This window comes from Pseudorca crassidens, chromosome 11 (assembly GCF_039906515.1).
Source record: "Pseudorca crassidens isolate mPseCra1 chromosome 11, mPseCra1.hap1, whole genome shotgun sequence".
NCBI classification, from domain to species: domain Eukaryota; kingdom Metazoa; phylum Chordata; class Mammalia; order Artiodactyla; family Delphinidae; genus Pseudorca; species Pseudorca crassidens.
The window spans coordinates 44,126,946-44,146,436 of NC_090306.1; the positions used below are offsets into that span (position 1 = coordinate 44,126,946).

General features: G+C 41.0%; 1 protein-coding gene and 1 pseudogene across 4 annotated transcripts in view; both read left to right on the plus strand.

The window, feature by feature from the left end:
- The window catches only part of DIP2B (disco interacting protein 2 homolog B), a 236,019-nt gene that overhangs the window by 67,410 nt on the left and 149,118 nt on the right, over positions 1 to 19,491 (plus strand). The window lies entirely within an intron of this gene.
- On the plus strand, positions 4,438 to 8,067 carry LOC137202680 (small ribosomal subunit protein uS5 pseudogene; annotated as a pseudogene).

Genomic DNA, 19,491 nt, shown 5'->3' on the forward strand with positions numbered 1-19,491 from the left:
ACCTCCTGCTGTGTGACCTGGTCAGCAGCCTGGGGGTTGGGGACCCCTCCTCTAAGGGAAGGATGAGGCTCTTAACCCTTTATGTAGGTGGTGATTAAAGATTGTGTAGCCTCACTGTCAACTGTCAGACCCTTTTTTTGACTTCTCAGGATTACCTTTTACCAAATGGTGGCTTGAGATTCAGCTCTCCTTTATATAACTATGCTCCACCTTTATAGATTTCTTTTCTTTTTCTTTCTTCCTTCCTTCCTTCCTTCCTTTCTTTCTCTTTCTTTCTCTCTTTTTCTCTCTCTTTCCTTCCTCCCTCCCTCCCTCCCTCCCTCCCTCCTTGTGGCTTGTGGGATCTTAGTTCCCCAACCAGGGATTGAACCCAGGCCCAAGCAGTGAAAGCGCCAAGTCCTAACCACTGGACCTCTGGGGAATTCCCTACTCCACCTTTAAAGGAACTATAATTATGATTTTAAAAGTTATTATATAAATATCAGGTAAACATTGGTCACTTTAGAGATTTTGCTTTTATACTTGTTTTCATAATTACTATTTTAAAAGTTATATAGATATCAGATGAATACTGGTTTTTAAAAAGATTTTGTTTTTTACATGTTTTTATATTTATTGTGAAACTAATAAGTTTAAAAATCTTCTAGCTTTCAAGAAGGAGTAACAGCTCAGCTTCTGTGTTGACATTTGCTGCTAATTGTTAAAGTGAGAAATCTTTTGCAGTTTGGTGTAGAAACTTGTCACCTCTATGAATGAAGTTATCCAATTCCTTTGTGAGAGATTCAGTAGTCAGACTGGTTTTTTGCTGTGTCATGATTCCTTTATCACTTCTGAAAATCAACTCTAGAAGATTTTCCAAGTCGTGGTTAAAAATGAGAAAGTTCCATAATTTTCCCTTATATGTTATTTAACATGTTCATATATTGAAAACAGATCTAGGGGATTCTATAGTATATAATATATATGTTTCCTCTCTCTTTCTTTTGCTTTCTCTCCCCCACCTCTCCCCGACCCTGCCTTTCTTTATATATATATGTATTTAAACACCTACAGTGTTCTACATGTATTAATTGGATCAGTAAATATTTGAACACCTACTAAGGTCAAACATCGTTCTGCATGAGACAGTTGCTGACTGCCTAAAGATATAGGCATCAATATGTGACTATAGGTTGTGTAAACAATTCTTTTCAATACCTTGAGTTACTTGAGGCCTTCCTTTCAGTGAGCAACCTTTAATTTGTAAAATGATAGTCTCAGAAGTTTTGATTTCATTCTTTCAACAAAACTTTTATTAACTGCTTTACTATTTTAGTAGATTATAGGGATAGCAAAATGACTCTGACCCAGTTCTTGTCCACAAAGAGCTCACAGTCTAATCAGGAGCTGACTTGTAATGAAAAGGAGATTAAAGTTTGATTCTATGTTGAGGTAAATGATAATAGAAGTATGAAAAGAAAATGCCATGGCAACATAGGGGAGAGGTTGGGGAAAGGGTTTGCCAGGAAAAGCCTCACAGAATATATTATTGTTGGCAGCCCTTTGAATGACTTTGGCTGTAAGTAGATGGGAGTTCAATTCTCTGTGACCCTTGGAACCTAGGCCTTTTAATTATTCATAAATAACTTAAGCGTACATCTAGGACTGGGAATTTATTTAAAAGATGCATCTGTCTTTCTAGTTTAAACTTTAGTTTAACTAGTCCTTTAGGAATAGGCATTTAAGGATGCAGCTGTATGGCAGCATTACAGATGTTTGCTCTTCAGAGCCCCTTATAACACAGTTACAGTTATCCTGCTTTGCTTAGGTTGCCCTTTCCTTTTTAACAAAAAATATTTCTCATTTGTCTTCATTCAGTCCGTATAAACAAAGCAAAACTTTTTTAAAAAAAATCAGAAACTTGGATCTACTCTACTTTAACGTCCTCATGTGTCTTCCTTTTCTCTTCAACACTAAGATGTCCATCACATGCTGATACACAAATATTACCCCCAGACTAAGATCGTAGTCGCGTCAAACTTTGCTGAGTAATATATGGCTGCTTTTTAAAAGAAATATACCTTTACAAAGGAGATTCTGGTTTTTTTCATTTATGTATTATGAAGTTAAGATATATTTCCTAGAAAAAATATTTTGCTGTAAGCAGAACTGAAAGCATTTGCTAGGAGAGAGTTAAGGGTTGCTAAACTCAAGGCATGCAGGATTGGTGGTGAGCCGAGAATGCTTTCACAACAATTTGATTCAGCAAACATTTACTGAATGCTGTGGTCAAAGCATTGCTGCTAGACCCTCTGACGGGTCAGAAAATGAACATAGGCTCTGTTTTGAAGGATCTTCCAATTTACAGCACTGTTTCTGAGTCTCCTCTATTCCATTCTCCATCTTTGCCATTTCCCAGATAATGAAAATTAGAGCTGTGATTTATCAAGTCTGTAAGCTGGAAAAGCTATAAAATTAGTTTGCTTAAAATGTTGGTTGCTGGTTCTCCGTAGTGCTGCCAGTATTTAAAATAACGGAAAATATTTGGTGTCTCCTTCCGCAAATTAACATTTCCATGAGTGGCTGCTTTTCATAGAGCATCTCGAGCCAGCCCCTCTCGTGCTGTGAGTCTTCATTGACAGTATTAAATCAGATCTGAGCAGCTCTAGGAGACAGTTGAGAGTTTGAGAATATGCCCAGTGTCAGCATCTTGGCTAGAGTGTGCTGTGAAACAAAGAAAACTCTTGGCACCCAGTAAGTGGTTAGGCATGTACCATTCTATGTGTGAGCTCCAATAAATAAAGCAACGTAGGGCATTCCGTGCTTTCATTTGGGCAGAACTAAATGGTTAAGTGTCCTTTTAGGCTTTCCCCTAAGTCTGTCCCAGGCAGTCAGCACATAATCCAGAAGATGTAAAATCTTCAAATACAGCCACTTATCTTTATTATGTAGAGCTCTGTGCTGGGTGCTTCAGGCTGTAAAGAGACAAGACTGAGTACCTGTCAAGTAGCTTACAGATTGAGTAGCACCCTGGTCTAGCTGTTCCACCGGTCTTCCCACTACAGGTCCATTTTTTCCTGGCCTACCCTGGTCTGTCGCCACCTACCACTTGGTGTTGACGCATCATCATTCAGTATGGTTATTCCAACACAATCTGTATAACCTATCCTGAATGTAGAGTGGATTTTGGAAACAGTAGAAGAGATGGGCCTTGATCCCTGGACAGGGTCTGGAGTGATTGGTGAAGCCCATTATAGCGCTATTCACTTGAGGTACTGCTTCAGGGCCATTTTATTTTTCTGACTGAGTCCCATGATTGTCATGGAACAGGCAGAACCCAGATAGGAAGCAGTCTTTAAAAATGGTTAGCCCAATTTTGTTTACGTTTCCTTTTTCTACAGTGTGTATTTTTCCTTCCTCAGACTAAAAATAGCACAATGTAGTATATAATAGTGTGGAGTTATTTGCATGAAATCACTGAATTCATTTATTCAAATAATTTGTCTTCTCAAGTATTTTTAAAGTGACCAGGGATAAATATTTATGAATTACATTTAAGTACTTGGAGCGTATTTTGGAAATGTGTTTTTCTTAAGAATAGATTTGTGCTATGGTTTCCTTGACTATGTTTGATGATATTAAGAGTTCTTGGAAATTTTTTCCAAAATCTTGCAATTTGAAAGTGGGTGGAGTGTTTGGAATTAATTTCAGCTGTAATTATATCTTTAATGGTGGTAGTCTCTTGCCTGTTTCATATTATAACAAATGAGAAGTGCAACACCCTCATCATCAAAATACTTAAGAAACTTGCATCTAAAAGGAAGATGGGGAACTAATACAACCTGTTTAGAAGTCTTGAGTTATTTTACTATGATTACACTAAATTAGATTAATTAGATTATATTTATCTAAAGTTAGGTGGTTGTTTACTTAAACCTGGTGTTAAGATCTAGAAAGGAGGGGAGAGCAATAAAAGCACCTTTCTCCCCCACTGAAGTTTTCAATAAATTGAATAAAAACTAAAGGATTAGCAAATGGTGGCCATAATATTACCTTTATTATTGATAAAGGTGAAGGTAAAGGAAGCAGCTTCATATTAGAGCCAAATTGGCTTGCTAATAACTAAGTTCCAAAATTAGGCAGACCTACCCCCTGGTCACAAGTAGTGCTGGATTAGAGAAGGCAATATGTGGTATACAGAGCCTCCACCCAACCCAGTTCCTATAGGCAGCTCACTCATATGAGGAAGAAGGGCGCGACTGGACCATTTATTTTTCCCAGATTTGCCAATCAGATCAGTTGCTTCCCTCCCCAGGATAGAAGCATCTAAGTGGCAAAGAAATGCCAGAGAGGTTACAACTGGTAGGGCTCCGTTCACAGAAGGGGACTTCAGAAATGAGGAATAAGCACTCCCCACTAGCATTTGGCTTCTTCTCCTATGCGTGGTTTCTATGAAGAATGCGTTGGTGCCAGGTAGGAAATGGTAGCATAACTAGGCCAGGAGCAAACCTTTGTTTTGAGGAAGAGGCCTTATAACAATTGGCCTCTTGAAAATTATAGCAAACGTTTGTTTACCAGAATCAAAGAAATTGTCTGTCCTTAGGCAGCCCTTGCTGCCTTTCTGAAGCATCTGTGATTTAGCATGCTTTGCTGAGCATTAAATGAAGGCCCACAACTTAGTCTTCTGCTGTCCTTTAGCATTTTAAAATATACTTGCTGTTCTGTCTCTTCTTTGAGTTTTCTTCACAGACTCATTTTGTCTCCTCCCCCAAATCCTAGTGTTTCCCATGATCGTAGCCAACTTTCTTCTCACTTGACACTCTCACCTTGGCTGTCAGCCATTTACACAGTTTTAACTGTTTAGTATCTTGATGATTTCCAAATCTTTATCTCCACCCAGACCTCTGTTCTGAGCTCCATGTTTATATGTCCAGCACTCTATTTAACAGTTCCACCTGGGTCATGTAAAACTGACTTATTCTTCCCGCACACTCTCAACTCCATCAGTCAGAAATCCTTGTCTTTTGTTTTGTGTCCACAGGCTTTGTGAGTGGCATCTCAGCCTATCCACTAGGTTAGGCCAGAAACGTGGGTGTCACCTCAGCAGGCTCTTACTCTCCTTTATTGCTTACCTCCCAGGTCAGGGGTCAGTATCTGGCCAGAGACCTGTGAGCCAAGAATGGTTTTTACATTTTTAAGTGGTTGTTTAAAATAAGCGTATATGTGTATTTGTTACAGAGACCCTATGTTGTCTGCAAAGACTAAGTATTTACTATCTGACCCCTGTCTGAGGCCAGCAAGTCTTATCAGTTCTCCCTCTAAAACATCACTTTTAATTGTTTCTTTCTATCCCCCCCCGCCCCCCAAAATCTCACCTGCCCTGTTTCTCCCTTGGCCTCCTAACTAAGTGTTGTCATATTTCTTTATAAAACACAGAACCTAGTGATGTCCTCTCTTGTTTAAAATCCTGCAGTGTATTTTGCCCTTTTCTCCTCTGTTTTCTGCCTGCAACCTCTTCAGCCTGTAGGACTCTGCTCAGTTGTCACCTTTTCCTTAAGCCCACCTGCCTTCTTATGGAGTTATGCCCCTATTCCACCTGGTCTGTACTTCTGTTATTACACATTCTAGATTGTGTTCTGAGAATCCATTCGCCATTCAGTCATTCCTACAACACTGTGCGTACCTGGAGGACAGGTTCCATTTCCTATTCGTTTCTATGTCTTCTTTACCTAGCTGTGTGTGGCATGTCAGAGGACTGTAATGAATTAATGGGTGCTTTAAGAAATAGTTCTTATTCCTAAGATATGAAAAAATATTAGTAGTCTAAAGATATCATTAATCAGTTTGAGTTGGTAGGCACGATTTATAACATCTAGACTTTTGATAGAGTCATGCTACATTCTCCTGATTTCTGTTTCATAGCTTTTTCAGTATTACATTTTTAATTTTGAGATAGTTGTAGATTCACATGCAGTTATGAAGAAATAATACCAAGCTATCCCAGTTATCTTTTACCCAGTTCCCCCAATGGTAACATATTGCAAAACTGTAGTACAAGGTCACGACCGGGATATTGGCATTGAGGCAGTCAAGATACAGAACATTTCCATTAACAAGGATCCCTCCTGTTCCCTTTTATAGCCACACCCACTTCCCCTCCCACGGCAGCTTGCCCCTCCCCCATGGCAATCACTAACCTGTTCTCCATTTCTGCAATTGTCATTTCAAGAATGCTATCTAAGTGGAATCAGAGTATGTAACCTTTTGGGGTTGGATTTTTTTCACTCAGCATAATTCTCTAGAGATTCATCCAGGTTGTTTTGTGTATCAGTAGTTTTCCTTTTTGTTTCTTTTTGTTGCTGAATTTTCATAACTTTTAAAAGATGAAACTCTCCCCTATTTATATATCACTGCAGTTTTTCTTTTTAAGGCTATTTACATTTTTTTCCTCTTGTTCTTTATCTGTAACGGTGGTTTTCAAACTTTGTACTCTTCCCCTGTACTTTTTTTTTGGCGGTACGCAGGCCTCTCACTGTTGTGGCCTCTCCTGTTGTGGAGCACAGGCTCCGGACACGCAGGCTCAGCAGCCATGGCTCACGGGCCTAGCCGCTCCACGGCATGTGGGATCTCCCCGAACCGGGTCACGAACCCGTGTCCCCTGCATCAGAAGGTGGACTCTCAACCACTGCGCCATCAGGGAAGCCCCAAACTTTGTACTCTTAAATTGAGACTCAAAGAGCCTTTGTTTATATGTGTATTGCATCTATCACTATTTACTTACTACATTATAAATTAAAACTGAAATATTTTAAAAATATTTAATTCACTTAAAATAACAATGAATCTATTACATTCTCATAAGTAATATATTTTTATGAGAAATACCTGTTTTCGTAAACAAAAAACATTTAATGAAAAGAAAAGCACTGTTTTACATTTTTTGTGACTCTAATGTCTGGATTCTCATATCTACTTACTTATTTAATCTGTTACGATAAATTGTTTTGGTTTAAGTATATGAAGAAAATCTGGCCTCACATAGCTATGTAGTTAGAAAAACCAGGAGATAGTCTTATCATATAACTGTGGATAGTCTTCTATGGTACTACACCCAAACTCAAGTGATAGTTTATTAAAGATTAGTTACAATGTAGGATGGGAAACCAATAACTTTTCATAGTGTTACATTAAAATTATAGTTTGAATGGGTCATTAACTTGTGTATGATTTTTTGTTTTTAACATCATGCATTGGTCATTTGGAAAATATTGAATCGCTGTGTTAGTTACATCTTCCAAATTGTGACACATTTCATTATACATTGTCAAAAATTATATTTGTTAATCTCACCTTCAGTCTCATAAGAAAAAATGCTGAGTATTGGGAAGCTGTCAATCTCAAGTTTTCTAAAATTTTGATTTTTGCTTTGAAATCACTGTCAGTTCATTGAAGTTTATGATTGTCATTAATGCTGCCAGTAACTGTCTCACTTCATTAATTTTTAAGAACATGTCTGCCAGATACTCAAGTCTGAAAACCATAGTTTGTTCATCATTTCAAGTAGAAATGGTGTTAAAGTAGAAATGGTGTTTGGGTGTTAAGTGCTCAAAGGAGGTAGCCATTGCCATCGTGGGGCCATTTTTCTGGCCAGGCTCTCCACCATCCCCATGCGGCAAGGCTACTGGGGTAACAAGATTGGCAAGCCCCATACTGTGCCTTGCAAGATGACTGGCCACTGTGGCTCTGTGCTGGTGCGCCTCGTCCCTGCCCCCAGGGGCACTGGCATTGTCTCAGCCCCTATGCCCAAGAAGCTACTGATGATGGCCGGAATTGACCACTGCTACACCTCTGCCAGAGGCTGCACCACCACCCTGGGCAACTTCACCAAGGCCGCTTTTGATGCCATTTCTAAGAACTACAGTTATCTCACTCCTGATTTCTGGAAAGAGATGGTGTTCACCAAGTCTCCATATCAGGAATTCACTGACCATCTTGTAAAGGCCCACACCAGAGTTTCTGTGCAGAGGACCCAGGCTCCAGCTGTAGCGATCACAGAGTTTTATATGAGAAAAATAAAGTGAATGTAGCTGGTTTTAAAAAAAGGCAGTCAGTTCAGCTCACAACTCAGTTATGTAAGTGCTCTTCTTTGAGACAACACAGAATATTAGAAAGGTGTGGACTCAGGGGTCAAAATGTAATAAAACTAGTAACTACCACTGTGAGTGCATGGCCTAAATCACCAGCTGTCTTGATTTGTCCTAAGGCTCCAGCCGCTTTATTCTCCATTGCTTTTATACCATCAGAGCAAATAATTTAAAAGTGTGAAGTTTGAAATCCATTGTTATAGATAAAGAACAAGAGGTAAAAATTTAAAACAGACTTTCACACAGTAAAAATGGCAAATAATGTCTTAATATATTATTAAACTATTTTATACTTTGTGGACCTTCGTAAGTTCTTGGGGGACCCCCAGAAGCCCACGGACCACATTTTGGAGGACCGCTGATTTACAGTAATTTGTGATGACTTATTTCTTTCTCTTTTCTCAGATTTCTTCTGTTTGCCTTTACTTTTGCTGAGATAGACCCTATAGAGGCACTGATCTAGGTTGAATACCATTACAGGTGAGAGCTCCACTCTGGACTGGCAGCCTCAGCGTGGGCACTAGGCCAATGCTAGGACTGACCCTGGGCACAAAAGAGAAGACTAGTTCACAGCCTCACCTTGGGCAAGCAACAAGGAAGGGCCATAAACCTGCTAGCCTTGTTGGCTTGCTGTGTGTGCATTCAGAAACTGGTCACATCACATGGACCTGAGTCCAGAGGGAGACATTAACTATGACTACTCAAGTGCTTTCCTTCTGAAGCAGTCTTTCAGGCTCCAGGGTGGGAGAGATTCTCAGGCTAGAAAGGGCCCTCCATAGGTCTATCAGACCTACACACTCTAGTCCCAAATCTTCTGAGTCATATCACAGCCTTTTCATTCTGATTATCTCCAGGAAAGGGCCTCAAGTTTTCCTGGCAGTCATAAACCTTAGGAGTTAAGAAGTTTTTCCGTATGAGTACTCTAGATGCTCCGTTATATAACTTAAGTCCATTTTCTTTAGTTTTGTTTTTAATAAAAATAAAGAGCTAATAACAGTGCTTCTCATGCTATTGCTTTATATTTTGAAGACAATTTAACTTTCTGTATCTTCACTGCAGTCTACTTGTGCAATTTTTTTCTTCTATTTTTAACACAGTTCCTTTAATCCAGTGGTCCTGAACTGGGGTGATTTTGCCCCCAGGGGATGTTTGGCAATGTCCAGAGACATTTTTGATTGTCAGAACTTGGGGGGATGCTTCTATCATTCTAGTAGATAGAAATCAGAGAGCTTGCCTTCATTTCAGCAAAATCACTCATTATGTTGTTACAGTAAGATTTTCACTGAATTTATATTCAGATGATAGGAGCATCCTACAGGACAGCCTCTATCAACTAAGAATCATCCAGTCCAAAATGTCAATAATGCCAGTCTTAAAAGACTGTGTGTTAGTCCTTCCTTGTAATTTGTTAGCTTTTTATTAATTTTTTGTCTTGCTGAATTAACAGTTTGATTTTACTTTGCATATTATTTAGAATTGTGGTTTTATTTAGAGAAAGTATTTTGATTATGTTCAGAATAATTAAAGATTTTAGAGGTAGATTACTCTTTTGAATATGACTTATGTTTGTACCTCAGGTCATAATACAACATTAGTTTCTGTACCTGAGTGAACACAACTACCTAATGACTTTTAAAAATAATTTTTATGGGCCCCAACCAAATCTTAAAAGAACTCTTCTAGAGATTCCTATAATTAACCAGATTTGGGAACCACTGAAACAGATATGTATTCATAAGCTAGGAAACTTTTAGGGCAGCTAGTACAAAGAGAAAACGTTCTTTGTGGCTCTCAGAGATAATATCCACCCTACTGGGCAACCAGTTCTGTCAGTGAAACCAGTCAAGTAACCCTCCCATTGACAAGGTGGAACTGGAGCAGCGGTGTCCAATAAGATTGTGGCTCTTTCCAGTCATATGGTGTCCAGTTCATTTTATTTGCCACAAGTTTGGTTTTAGAAGGGGGTGGTGGTGAAAAGAGATGAGGGAGGCGATAGAGGAGAATTGCTAGTAGAATCGAAGAAATATGATCTACCGTATATCTCAGGAGGGGAATTACTCAGTGCTGACTTCTCTTCCGTAGCATTCATTTGCTACCCACATTCACCACAGTGGTTAAGTGTTCTTAAAAGCTACTTCTGGTATAAATTAACCTGACCAAGGCAGCAGGGGCGCTGACTGGGAAGCACAGAGGGCTGTCTAGTCCATTCCCACCATCAAGGATCCTCTGGTCTTGGCCCTTTACTTCTTTTGGCTAAAAGAGAAGTTCATGAAGGTGAGCTTGTTTGTTGGGGTGGTTCCAAGAGCTGTGGAGATGAGACAGTTGTTGAGGAAGGAAAGAAAAGATGGTTACTTTTATTTTACTTTTTCTTTTCCTTTTCATTTTTGAGACCGAAATGTTGCCTTTAATAGTGATCGAGGCAGAGCTTACTGTGGGAGCCGGTGAGCCTGAAGCCGAACCCCCAAGTCGGACAGTAGTGGATAGGCTGCAGGGGGACCTGGCAGTGGGGCAGGCTTGATCCAACAAAACGGACAAGAGAGAAGGATGGTGACTTCTGAAATAAGGCGAATTTTGTTTGGAAGGATAATAGCTTCTTTTCCTGATTAGTTAGTTGTTAAGCAAACTAAAATTTTGGAAATGAAAAAAAAAAAAAACTATGAAACTTTGGAATATTAGTTTATATTGGAAGCATAAAATAAATATTGGTTGTATTTTAGTGTTCTGGATTTCTTTTATTATTTGTTTTTACTTTTTTAATTAGAGATTTTCAAACATATACCAGCGTAGAGAGACTAGTATAGGGAATCTCCATGTACCAATCACCCCAATATCAACAGTTACCAACACATGGCCAGTCTGATCTCATCTGTACCCTAACCTGCTTTCTCCCACCCCCTCCAATTATTTTAAAGTGTATCAAGCATCAGTATGTAATTTTATCCAGAAATATGTAAGATATTCAGTCTGTGGTCACATTTCCCCTGATTATATAATTTTTTTTTTGTCTCTTTGGTTTGTTGTCTGGTCTCTTTTTTAAAGATGCTGGTGATCAGATGATTGAATCAAATCCTGGGAATGTGTAGAGAGTCCATAATATTCTATTTTGGTGAGGGGGGCGGCATTTACTTATATTGGATCAGTGATTTCCAAAGATGATATTACAAATCTAATTCCTGGTATAAATTTGAATAACAAATCGATTGAAGGAAATATTTACCATGTACAGAAAATGTTACTAAAATTCCGTGTAGACATAACCCCAGCCTGAAATGGGCTTCATCACTGCCAGGAAGCCCAGCTGTTAAATTTGCTTTCTCAGGTTCTAAGAAGACTATTTCGTACCTTTCCCTCAAACCTCATAGACTTCTGTTCTCTCAGCTGATGGCTTTGTTTGATGCTTCTCTGAGAAAATAGAAATCTGTCCAGAGGGACACCCTCATCTGCCCTCCACCACATCTAGAGATTTTTTGGCAGCTGGGCCACTCTTCTCTCATTTCCCTCCAGTTGGTTATAATGTAGCAAGAGCTTGTTTCTCCCCCCGCCCCCACCCCCCACCATTACAGTCCTTTCCTTTGTGCTGAGTGTCCCACCTCCTTCACAGGGACCTTGCCGCTTCTGTGGTCCCGCATCTCCCTCTTCCATCTTCAGGCTCTCCCTGTCTGCTAGAGCATCCCTGTTAGTGTACAGATACGCTCTGGTGCACTCTGTCTCTAGAATTAAATTGTCCCTTGTTAAATCCACCTCTGTCGATACTTAGTGACCCGCTTTCTCTCCCCTTCACAGCTCTTTTCAAAAGAGTTGTCTGTTCTCTCTTCTACTTTTTTTTCTCTTCCATTCACTCTTTAAACCACTCATTACTGGCTCCATTCCTCACTACTTCACTGAAACCGTTCTTGCCAAGAGCACCCAGGTCCTCTGCGATGGAATCTAGTTGTTTTCTTTCTGTCTCATAGACCAGCCCTCCTTCTCTTTTACTGCCTCCCCTTGCCCTGTGTGACCTCTAAGTGCTGGCATGCCTCCAGGCTCAGTTTTGGGCCTCGCTTCTCTTTATTTGTACTCCTTCCCGCGGTGATTTCACTCACTCCTGTGGCTTTAAATACCATCTTTATGCTGATGACTCGTAAGTATGTATCTGCAGCCCAGACCTGTCCTCTGAATTCCACCTAGAGATCGGTAACCTATGACTCAGGCTTCATGGGTGCAAAAGACAGTTCTGGCTTTTCCCCTTCAATCCTTTTTCATTTCAGTAAGTAGATCCTGATACACCCAATTGCACAAGTCAGAAACTTGGGAATCATCTTAAATCCTCCCTGTCTCCATCCAGCCAATCAACATGTCTTATCAATTCTTCCTTAGTACATATCTCAAGTACATTCACCTCTCTCCATCTGCGTTTCACCACTAAATCCCTGTTATTTCTCAACTGGAAAACTACTTGAGTTTCCTAATTGGTTCCTCTGCTTTCATGTTTGTCTTCCATACACTATTCTCCTCACAACAGGTACAGTGCTCTATAAAAAACACTTAACCACATTATGTAACTCCTTGCTTAGTCCTTAATGATGGCATTTCATGTAGAATAAATTATTGACTCCTCACCATAGCCTTCAGCATCCTGCCTGCTTCTCCAGCCTCATCGACTGCTTTCCCCTCCCTCATTATGGAGGGCTACCTTGTCCCTTTCACACCAGGATCTTTCATGCCCCAGGGCCTTGACACTCACTGTTCCTTCTGCATGCACTAATCTGTTCCTGGCTCTTGTCCTTACTGTTCAGGATGCAGCTTAAATGTCACCTCGTCTGAGAGCCCTTTTCTGATCACCCTTCCCAAAGTGGCTACTTGCCCACCTCAGTTTCTTCTTTGTCACATTATCTGTTTTTTCCAGCAATATTTATTGAGTGCCTGCTCTGTGCCTGACACTGTTCTAGGCACTGGGGCGATAGCAGTGAGTGAGGTAGACACATTCAGGAAGCTTCCATCTAGTGGGAAAACAGACAAACCACAAATATATCATATTCTGGCTGTGATCTGTGCTGTGTAGACAAATGAAGCAGGTGGAGTGAAGTGAGGGATGCTGTCCTTGACAGCGGTTAGAGGAGGAGACATTTTGACAGGGATTCCAATGAAGTGAGAGAGCATCATCTTGGGTATTTACTTGCTTCTTTTCTGGAAGTATATCTAGAAATATAAGCTCTAAGAAGTCGGGGACCTCACCTGTTTACCGCAGTTCCTGAAACCTAGCACAGTGCCCGGCCTTCGGCAAATACTTATCAATGAATAAATGACCTTTAGGTTCCCACATAATCATGGCATTCTGTGAACCAGTGCATTCTAGATGTGGCCCACTTACCTTGTCTCTGTGAGCTTGAGTCTTTTCATGTGTTCAGTGAGGGAATCCACCTCAGGGAGTGATCTCTAAAGACTGCCAACCTCACTGTGGATGCTGTGGGCGATCATGTACTCTGCTCCTGGTTTCACCGAAATGGTGAAAAGATTGCAAAAGATTTGAGCATTCACTTTAAAACAAGATTTGCATTTAAAAAGTTATGTCAGCTACAGTCCTGAGTAGAATGGCCTAGAGGAGGCAAGAGGGTGGATTATTTGGAGGATGTGGAGGGGCTGGGGCAGGTCCAGGCAGGAGCTGATGGTGGCCTGGACTCAAGAGGTGGCCACAGAGATAAGGGAGAATGCTGAAGAAATGGTGGGACTTTCCCAAACTTGCACAGAATTGAGGCAAGAACCCAGACTTCATAATCCAGAACTTTCACTCTTCTCTTGATACTTTAAAAAAAAAAAAAAAGTCTTCGGGAATTCCCCAGTGGTTCAGTGGTTAGGACTCCATGCTTTCACTGCCGAGGGCCCGAGGTCAATCCCTGGTCGGGGAACTAAGATCCTGCAAGCCGCGTTGATGGGCCGAAGAAAAAACAGTCTTGACTTCAGCCTCATAGAAAGCTGGAATGTATGAATATGTGTGATGCCAGTGAGTTATTTAAAACAAAGACTGCTTTTTAAAAAATATTATTATAAACATCTAGATCAGAATTTGCCTACATGAAAATGTGCTTTTGCTTATTGTATGTGCATCTTTGGGCAAATTCTCAGGAAAGAATTTGGAAAACAGGAGAGGGAATGATATTTTCACTATATGTATATCTTTTGTATCTTTGGATTTTGAACCACAGGTGAATGTATGATAAAAGTAAGTAGTGGGGGGCATCCCTGGTGGCGCAGTGGTTGAGAGTCCGCCTGCCGACGCAGGGGACGCGGGTTCGTGCCCCAGTCTGGGAGGATCCCACATGCCGCGGAGCGGCTAGGCCCGTGAGCCATGGCCGCTGGGCCTGCGTGTCCGGAGCTTGTGCTCCGCAACCGGAGAGGCCACAACAGTGAGAGGCCCGCATACCAAAAAGAAAGAAAGAAAGAAAAAAAAAAAAAAAAGTAAGTAGTGGGCTTCCCTGGTGGCGCAGTGGTTGAGAGTCCGCCTGCCGATGCAGGTGACGTGGGTTCGTGCCCCAGTCCGGGAAGATCTCACATGCTGTGGAGTGGCTGGTCCCGTGAGCCATGGCCGCTGAGCCTGGGCGTCCGGAGCCTGTGCTTCGCAACGGGAGAGGCCACAACAGTGAGAGGCCTGTGTACCGCAAAATAAAATAAAATAAAAATAAGTAGTAAGGCTTCCATGGTGGTGCAGTGGTTAAGAATCCGCCTGCCAATGCAAGGGACACAGGTTCGAGCCCTGGTCTGGGAAGATCCCACATGCCACAGAGCAGCTAAGCCCATGTGCCACAACTACTGAGCCTGCACTCTAGAGTCCGTGAGCCACAACTACTGAGCCCGCATGCCACAACTCCTGAGCCCGCATGCCACAACTACTGAAACCTGGGCGCCTAGAGCCCATACTCCACAACAAGAGAAGCCACCACAGTGAGAAACCTGTGTACTGTAATGAAGAGTAGCCCCTGCTCACCACAACTAGAGAAAAGCCTGTGTGCAACAACAAAGACCCAATGCAGCCATAAATAAATAAGTAGATAGATAGATAGATAAATAAATAAAAAGTAAGTAGTATACATTAGGTAAAACTGAAGCCTGTCTGCTCTGAGGTTTTTCTCTTCCAGATGCAGACACTTTGTTTTCACATGTGTGCACCTTCACTCCATTCTTCACTCCAGTTGGAAGTATATGTAAAGCCAGCTCGCTTCTAGATAAAATAGGAGCTTGACACAAAGTCAGGGGCCCCTTCTCTCTTCTCGTGCCCTTTTCCTGTCCTCATACTAATGTATTTGTTTAGCATGTACAGCGTGATGGTTTAATATATGTATTCCCTTGTCCTTTTAGGTTCTGTGGATGTTCTCTTATTGACTCTGCACACCCTTTAGACCACCCTCTTGTTTCACCCTTCACTTGCTTATATGGACCTTATTAAAATATTTACATGATCACTAATTAAAGTTGCTTTTTACACCTTCTTATGACTTGGTAGGTCACCCCTCTCACCTCTTCCCTCTCCCACAAAGACCATCAGAACCTTGGCAGGTACCTAGGGATTCCCTGGGATTTGGGGCAGCAGTGGGAGAGGGAGTGCCCGACCTAGGGTAGTGCTGACTCCCTGCTTTCAGCTTGCAGTTCAGCTCTGCTCCCTAGATCCCAATGTCCCTGGTACCAGCTCTCCCCTCTTCATCCTTTCTTTAAAAAAATAATTAATTAATTAATTTTGGCTGCATTGGGTCTTCGTTGCTGCATGCAGGCTATCTCTAGTTGCAGTGAGCGGGGGCTATTCTTCGTTGCAGTGTGCGAGTTTCTCCTTGCGGTGGCTTCTCTTGTTGCGGAGCACGGGCTCTAGGCGTGTGGGCTTCAGTAGTTATGGCACGTGGGCTCAGTAGTTGTGGCACACAGGCTTAGTTGCTCTGTGGCATGTGGGATCTTCCCAGACCAGGGCTCAAACCCATGTCCTCTGCATTGGCAGGCGGATTCTTAACCACTGCACCACCAGGGAAGTCCCTCTTCATCCTTGATGTGAAGGCAAAAGTGACTCCAGGCTCTCCACCAATTCTTCCTGGTCCCTCCCACCGGGCTCTTTGTTCCTTATGTCCCCATGTTTCTCTTCCTCTGCATCTTGGCACCTTTCTTCTGTTCAACAGTTTTCTGTAAATTTTCTTTTTTCTTTCTTTTTTTTCATTTTTTAAAAAATAATTTGCTTTCAGTTCCAAAAAATGAATAAATGAAGAAAGGAAGGAAGGAAGAAAAAGAAAGAAGGAAAGAGAAAGAAAGGAAGGAAGAAAGGAGGAAAGGAGGAAGGAAAATTACTTACTTTTTGCCCTCCCTCCCCTTCTTTTGGATACCTGCCCTATTAGAGGTTATGAAGGTATCTTCGATGAGGAGGGAATATTTTTCATGGGACAGTTTGTTAGGTTCTGTCCAAAATAAGACTAACATCTTATTTTAAGTAACAGAGGTGCATAGAAGTGATTCATGCCAGACTGAGATCACCTAGGAAGTTGCCAATACTGTAGTACTAGTTCAGTCCTAGTCTATTTTCAGGTTTTCTTCCTCTCCGTAGTGTCTCCTGTACTCTGAGATCTTATGTGGAAGCAACAACTCTAAAAATACTTTAACCAGGGCTTCCCTGGTGGCGCAGTGGTTGAGAGTCCGCCTGCCGATGCAGGGGACACGGGTTCGTGCCCCGGTCTGGGAAGATCCCACATGCCGCGGAGTGGCTGGGCCCGTGAGCCATGGCCGCTGAGCCTGCGCGTCCGGAGTCTGTGCTCTGCAACGGGAGAGGCCACAACAGTGAGAGGCCTGCGTACCACAAAAAAAAAAAAAATACTTTAACCATTTCCAGTTCATTTTCGAAAGCTAGAAATCCATATAAACCTTGCCTGCCACTCGTGCTTCTCTATTCTGCTCTTCCCACCGGTTCTCTTAAGTTTTCCAATTACTTGTCTACATACTGCAAGCATTCTGCCTGCATTTCTGTTTTGAGGTCCATCAGAGAGTAGAAAGACAAGCTGTATTATACTTGAAACTCTGTCCTAGTTGTGTTTGAAAACAAGGTATAGGAAAGAAATTTTGAAGAAAATTCTCTCTTGGGACCATTGGCTTTTATAAAAATGTAATCTGTAGGCTTAGAATTTATTTTGGTAGCTACAGAATACTGATGAATGAAAGCAAAGCTAGACTTATATGTTCAGTTACCCTGACCCACCCCTCCCCCAAGAAAACCAACCTTGGAATAACACATTGGTGAAACAGCTTTAGAAATTGTTTTGTTAGTATTTCTACTGTATTGTGCTTACACAAGATATTCAGAGTTCCGAATGGATGTACAGTAGTTATTTCCTTACTAGTCACTTCACTGAAGATCAGGAGGACCTTTTTCAGGGAATGCTATCTGAATGAGATACCTTTCTATCCCTCTACTGTGTGGGGAACAGGTGCCTTTAACAAGACCATGATAGCTAGAATTCCATCTTAATCCAGCTGCTGGGGTATATGTGTATGGCCGCTGCTGTCCATCTGGGTGTTGTGCCTGTTTCTATAGAACGTTTTAAGTGTAGAGGGTAGAGTGGGGACCGGTGAAGTCAAGTGATGTGTAAGGGAAAATCTCTTAACGTTCAGAATTTGTATTATTTGTATTAAAGGTGAGGACCTTTAAAGTCATTTGATTTAATGAAGTGATTGGAAGTGTCTTACTGATTTAAAATTGTGATAATCCTGCTGGTTGCCTTAAAATGACAAGTAATTGCTGTAGTGCGCTATTTTCTATGACATAAGGTAAAACTGATGGGTTATAGAGTGCTGTTTACTCTAGGGTGATAAGAAACAGTGTTTCTGAAAACGTGATAAGAGACTGAGTTGAGACTTGGAATGATGAGCGGGAACCATTTTATGAGAAAGTCTAGGGAAGGTGTGTTTCAGGCACAGGAAATGATTGGTGCAGGGATCCTCAGAATCAATGTATTTGAGTAACTGCAAAGGGTGTGAGGTTGGTGAATTAGAAGAGTGGTGATGGGATCCATAGATACGGGTGAACAGGGGGCAGATATAGTAGGCTCTTTTGGGCCAGAGGAGGATTCTTCATGTTACCTAAATTTTAAACAATTGAGTGATTTAGGACCTCCAGGAAGAAAAGTTAGAAGAGGTTAAGAGGAGAAACTTGAATATTACAGTGGAAATATGTGCTAATTAGGAGCTAATTATTTTCTAAGATTCTCATGCTGCTCTTCTTTCTCTCTTTTTTCTTCCTTGCAACTGTTGAAAGTAAGGTGGTGGAGTAGATAGGCAGAGTAACATTTACAGCATGGTTTCCTTCTCTCTTTAAAGATGGCATTTGTCGCCCCACTGGAGGAATGATTGAGGTTCACGGTTGTGGCCCAGAGTGACTCATTGGGTTAATTGTTACAGCACCTGCTACTAGAGGATCATTATTGTGATAATTATTTCCAGTGAAGGCACTTTTTTAAAAACAGGAATTTAGACTTTTAATATAAAAGTATAGATTGATCAAGTTTTGATGTTATAAAATTTTAGCTTGTTTATGGACCAGAACTCACATAGGAAATTCCTTTTACAAGTTAGGTATACCATCTTTTCAAATAGTAGGAACTAACTCATTTGTCTCATTTCCCCATGAAGGCCAAGAAGCTGGGGGCTAAATTTAATGCCCAGTTGTTGAACCTGAAGCTATTCTAAGATTTTATTATATTGATTTTTTTTTTCTTTCTGTGTATCCATCTGGTGTGTGTTATTTTAAATCTTTTCTTTCTTTTTTTTCTTTTTTTTTCCTTTCTCTCTTTAGCAGGCAGCTAAATTTCAGTCTGAGCTAAACCTGAGTTTTACACTTCTCCTACCACCTTTCTCAACCTTTCTACTCTTGCTGGAATTAAAACCCATACACTAAGTAGAACTTATGTATAGCTCTAGACTTAATGTCCTGGTATAAGACCAGAGCTGAGTTTAGTCTTCTAGAAAGATCAAACATGTTGACTTTATGTTAAACTCAAAGCAGCAGCTCATTAAATACATGTCCCAGTTTTACAAATGATTCCACCCATTTTGCATATGAAAAAGAGCCAGTCAGAGATTAGTGAATCACCTAAGGTCACAGATGGAGATGATGTGAAGGCTACTCCTTTGTTTCAAGTATGAGATACTGAAACACAAGCAACCTTCTCTGCTGCCTTATTAATTAATATTAGAGCACAGAAGCAAATGTCATCCTAAGCTTGAATCTGAACCATGATATCTTTTGCTCTTTTCCCTTTGATCTGATTCTCACACCTGTAAAGATAGTGTTTACCTCAAGGGATTTTGTGATAATTAATTTAGGTTTAATTTTTAAGTGATGAGGCCTCTAGATGGAAAGAAACCTCCT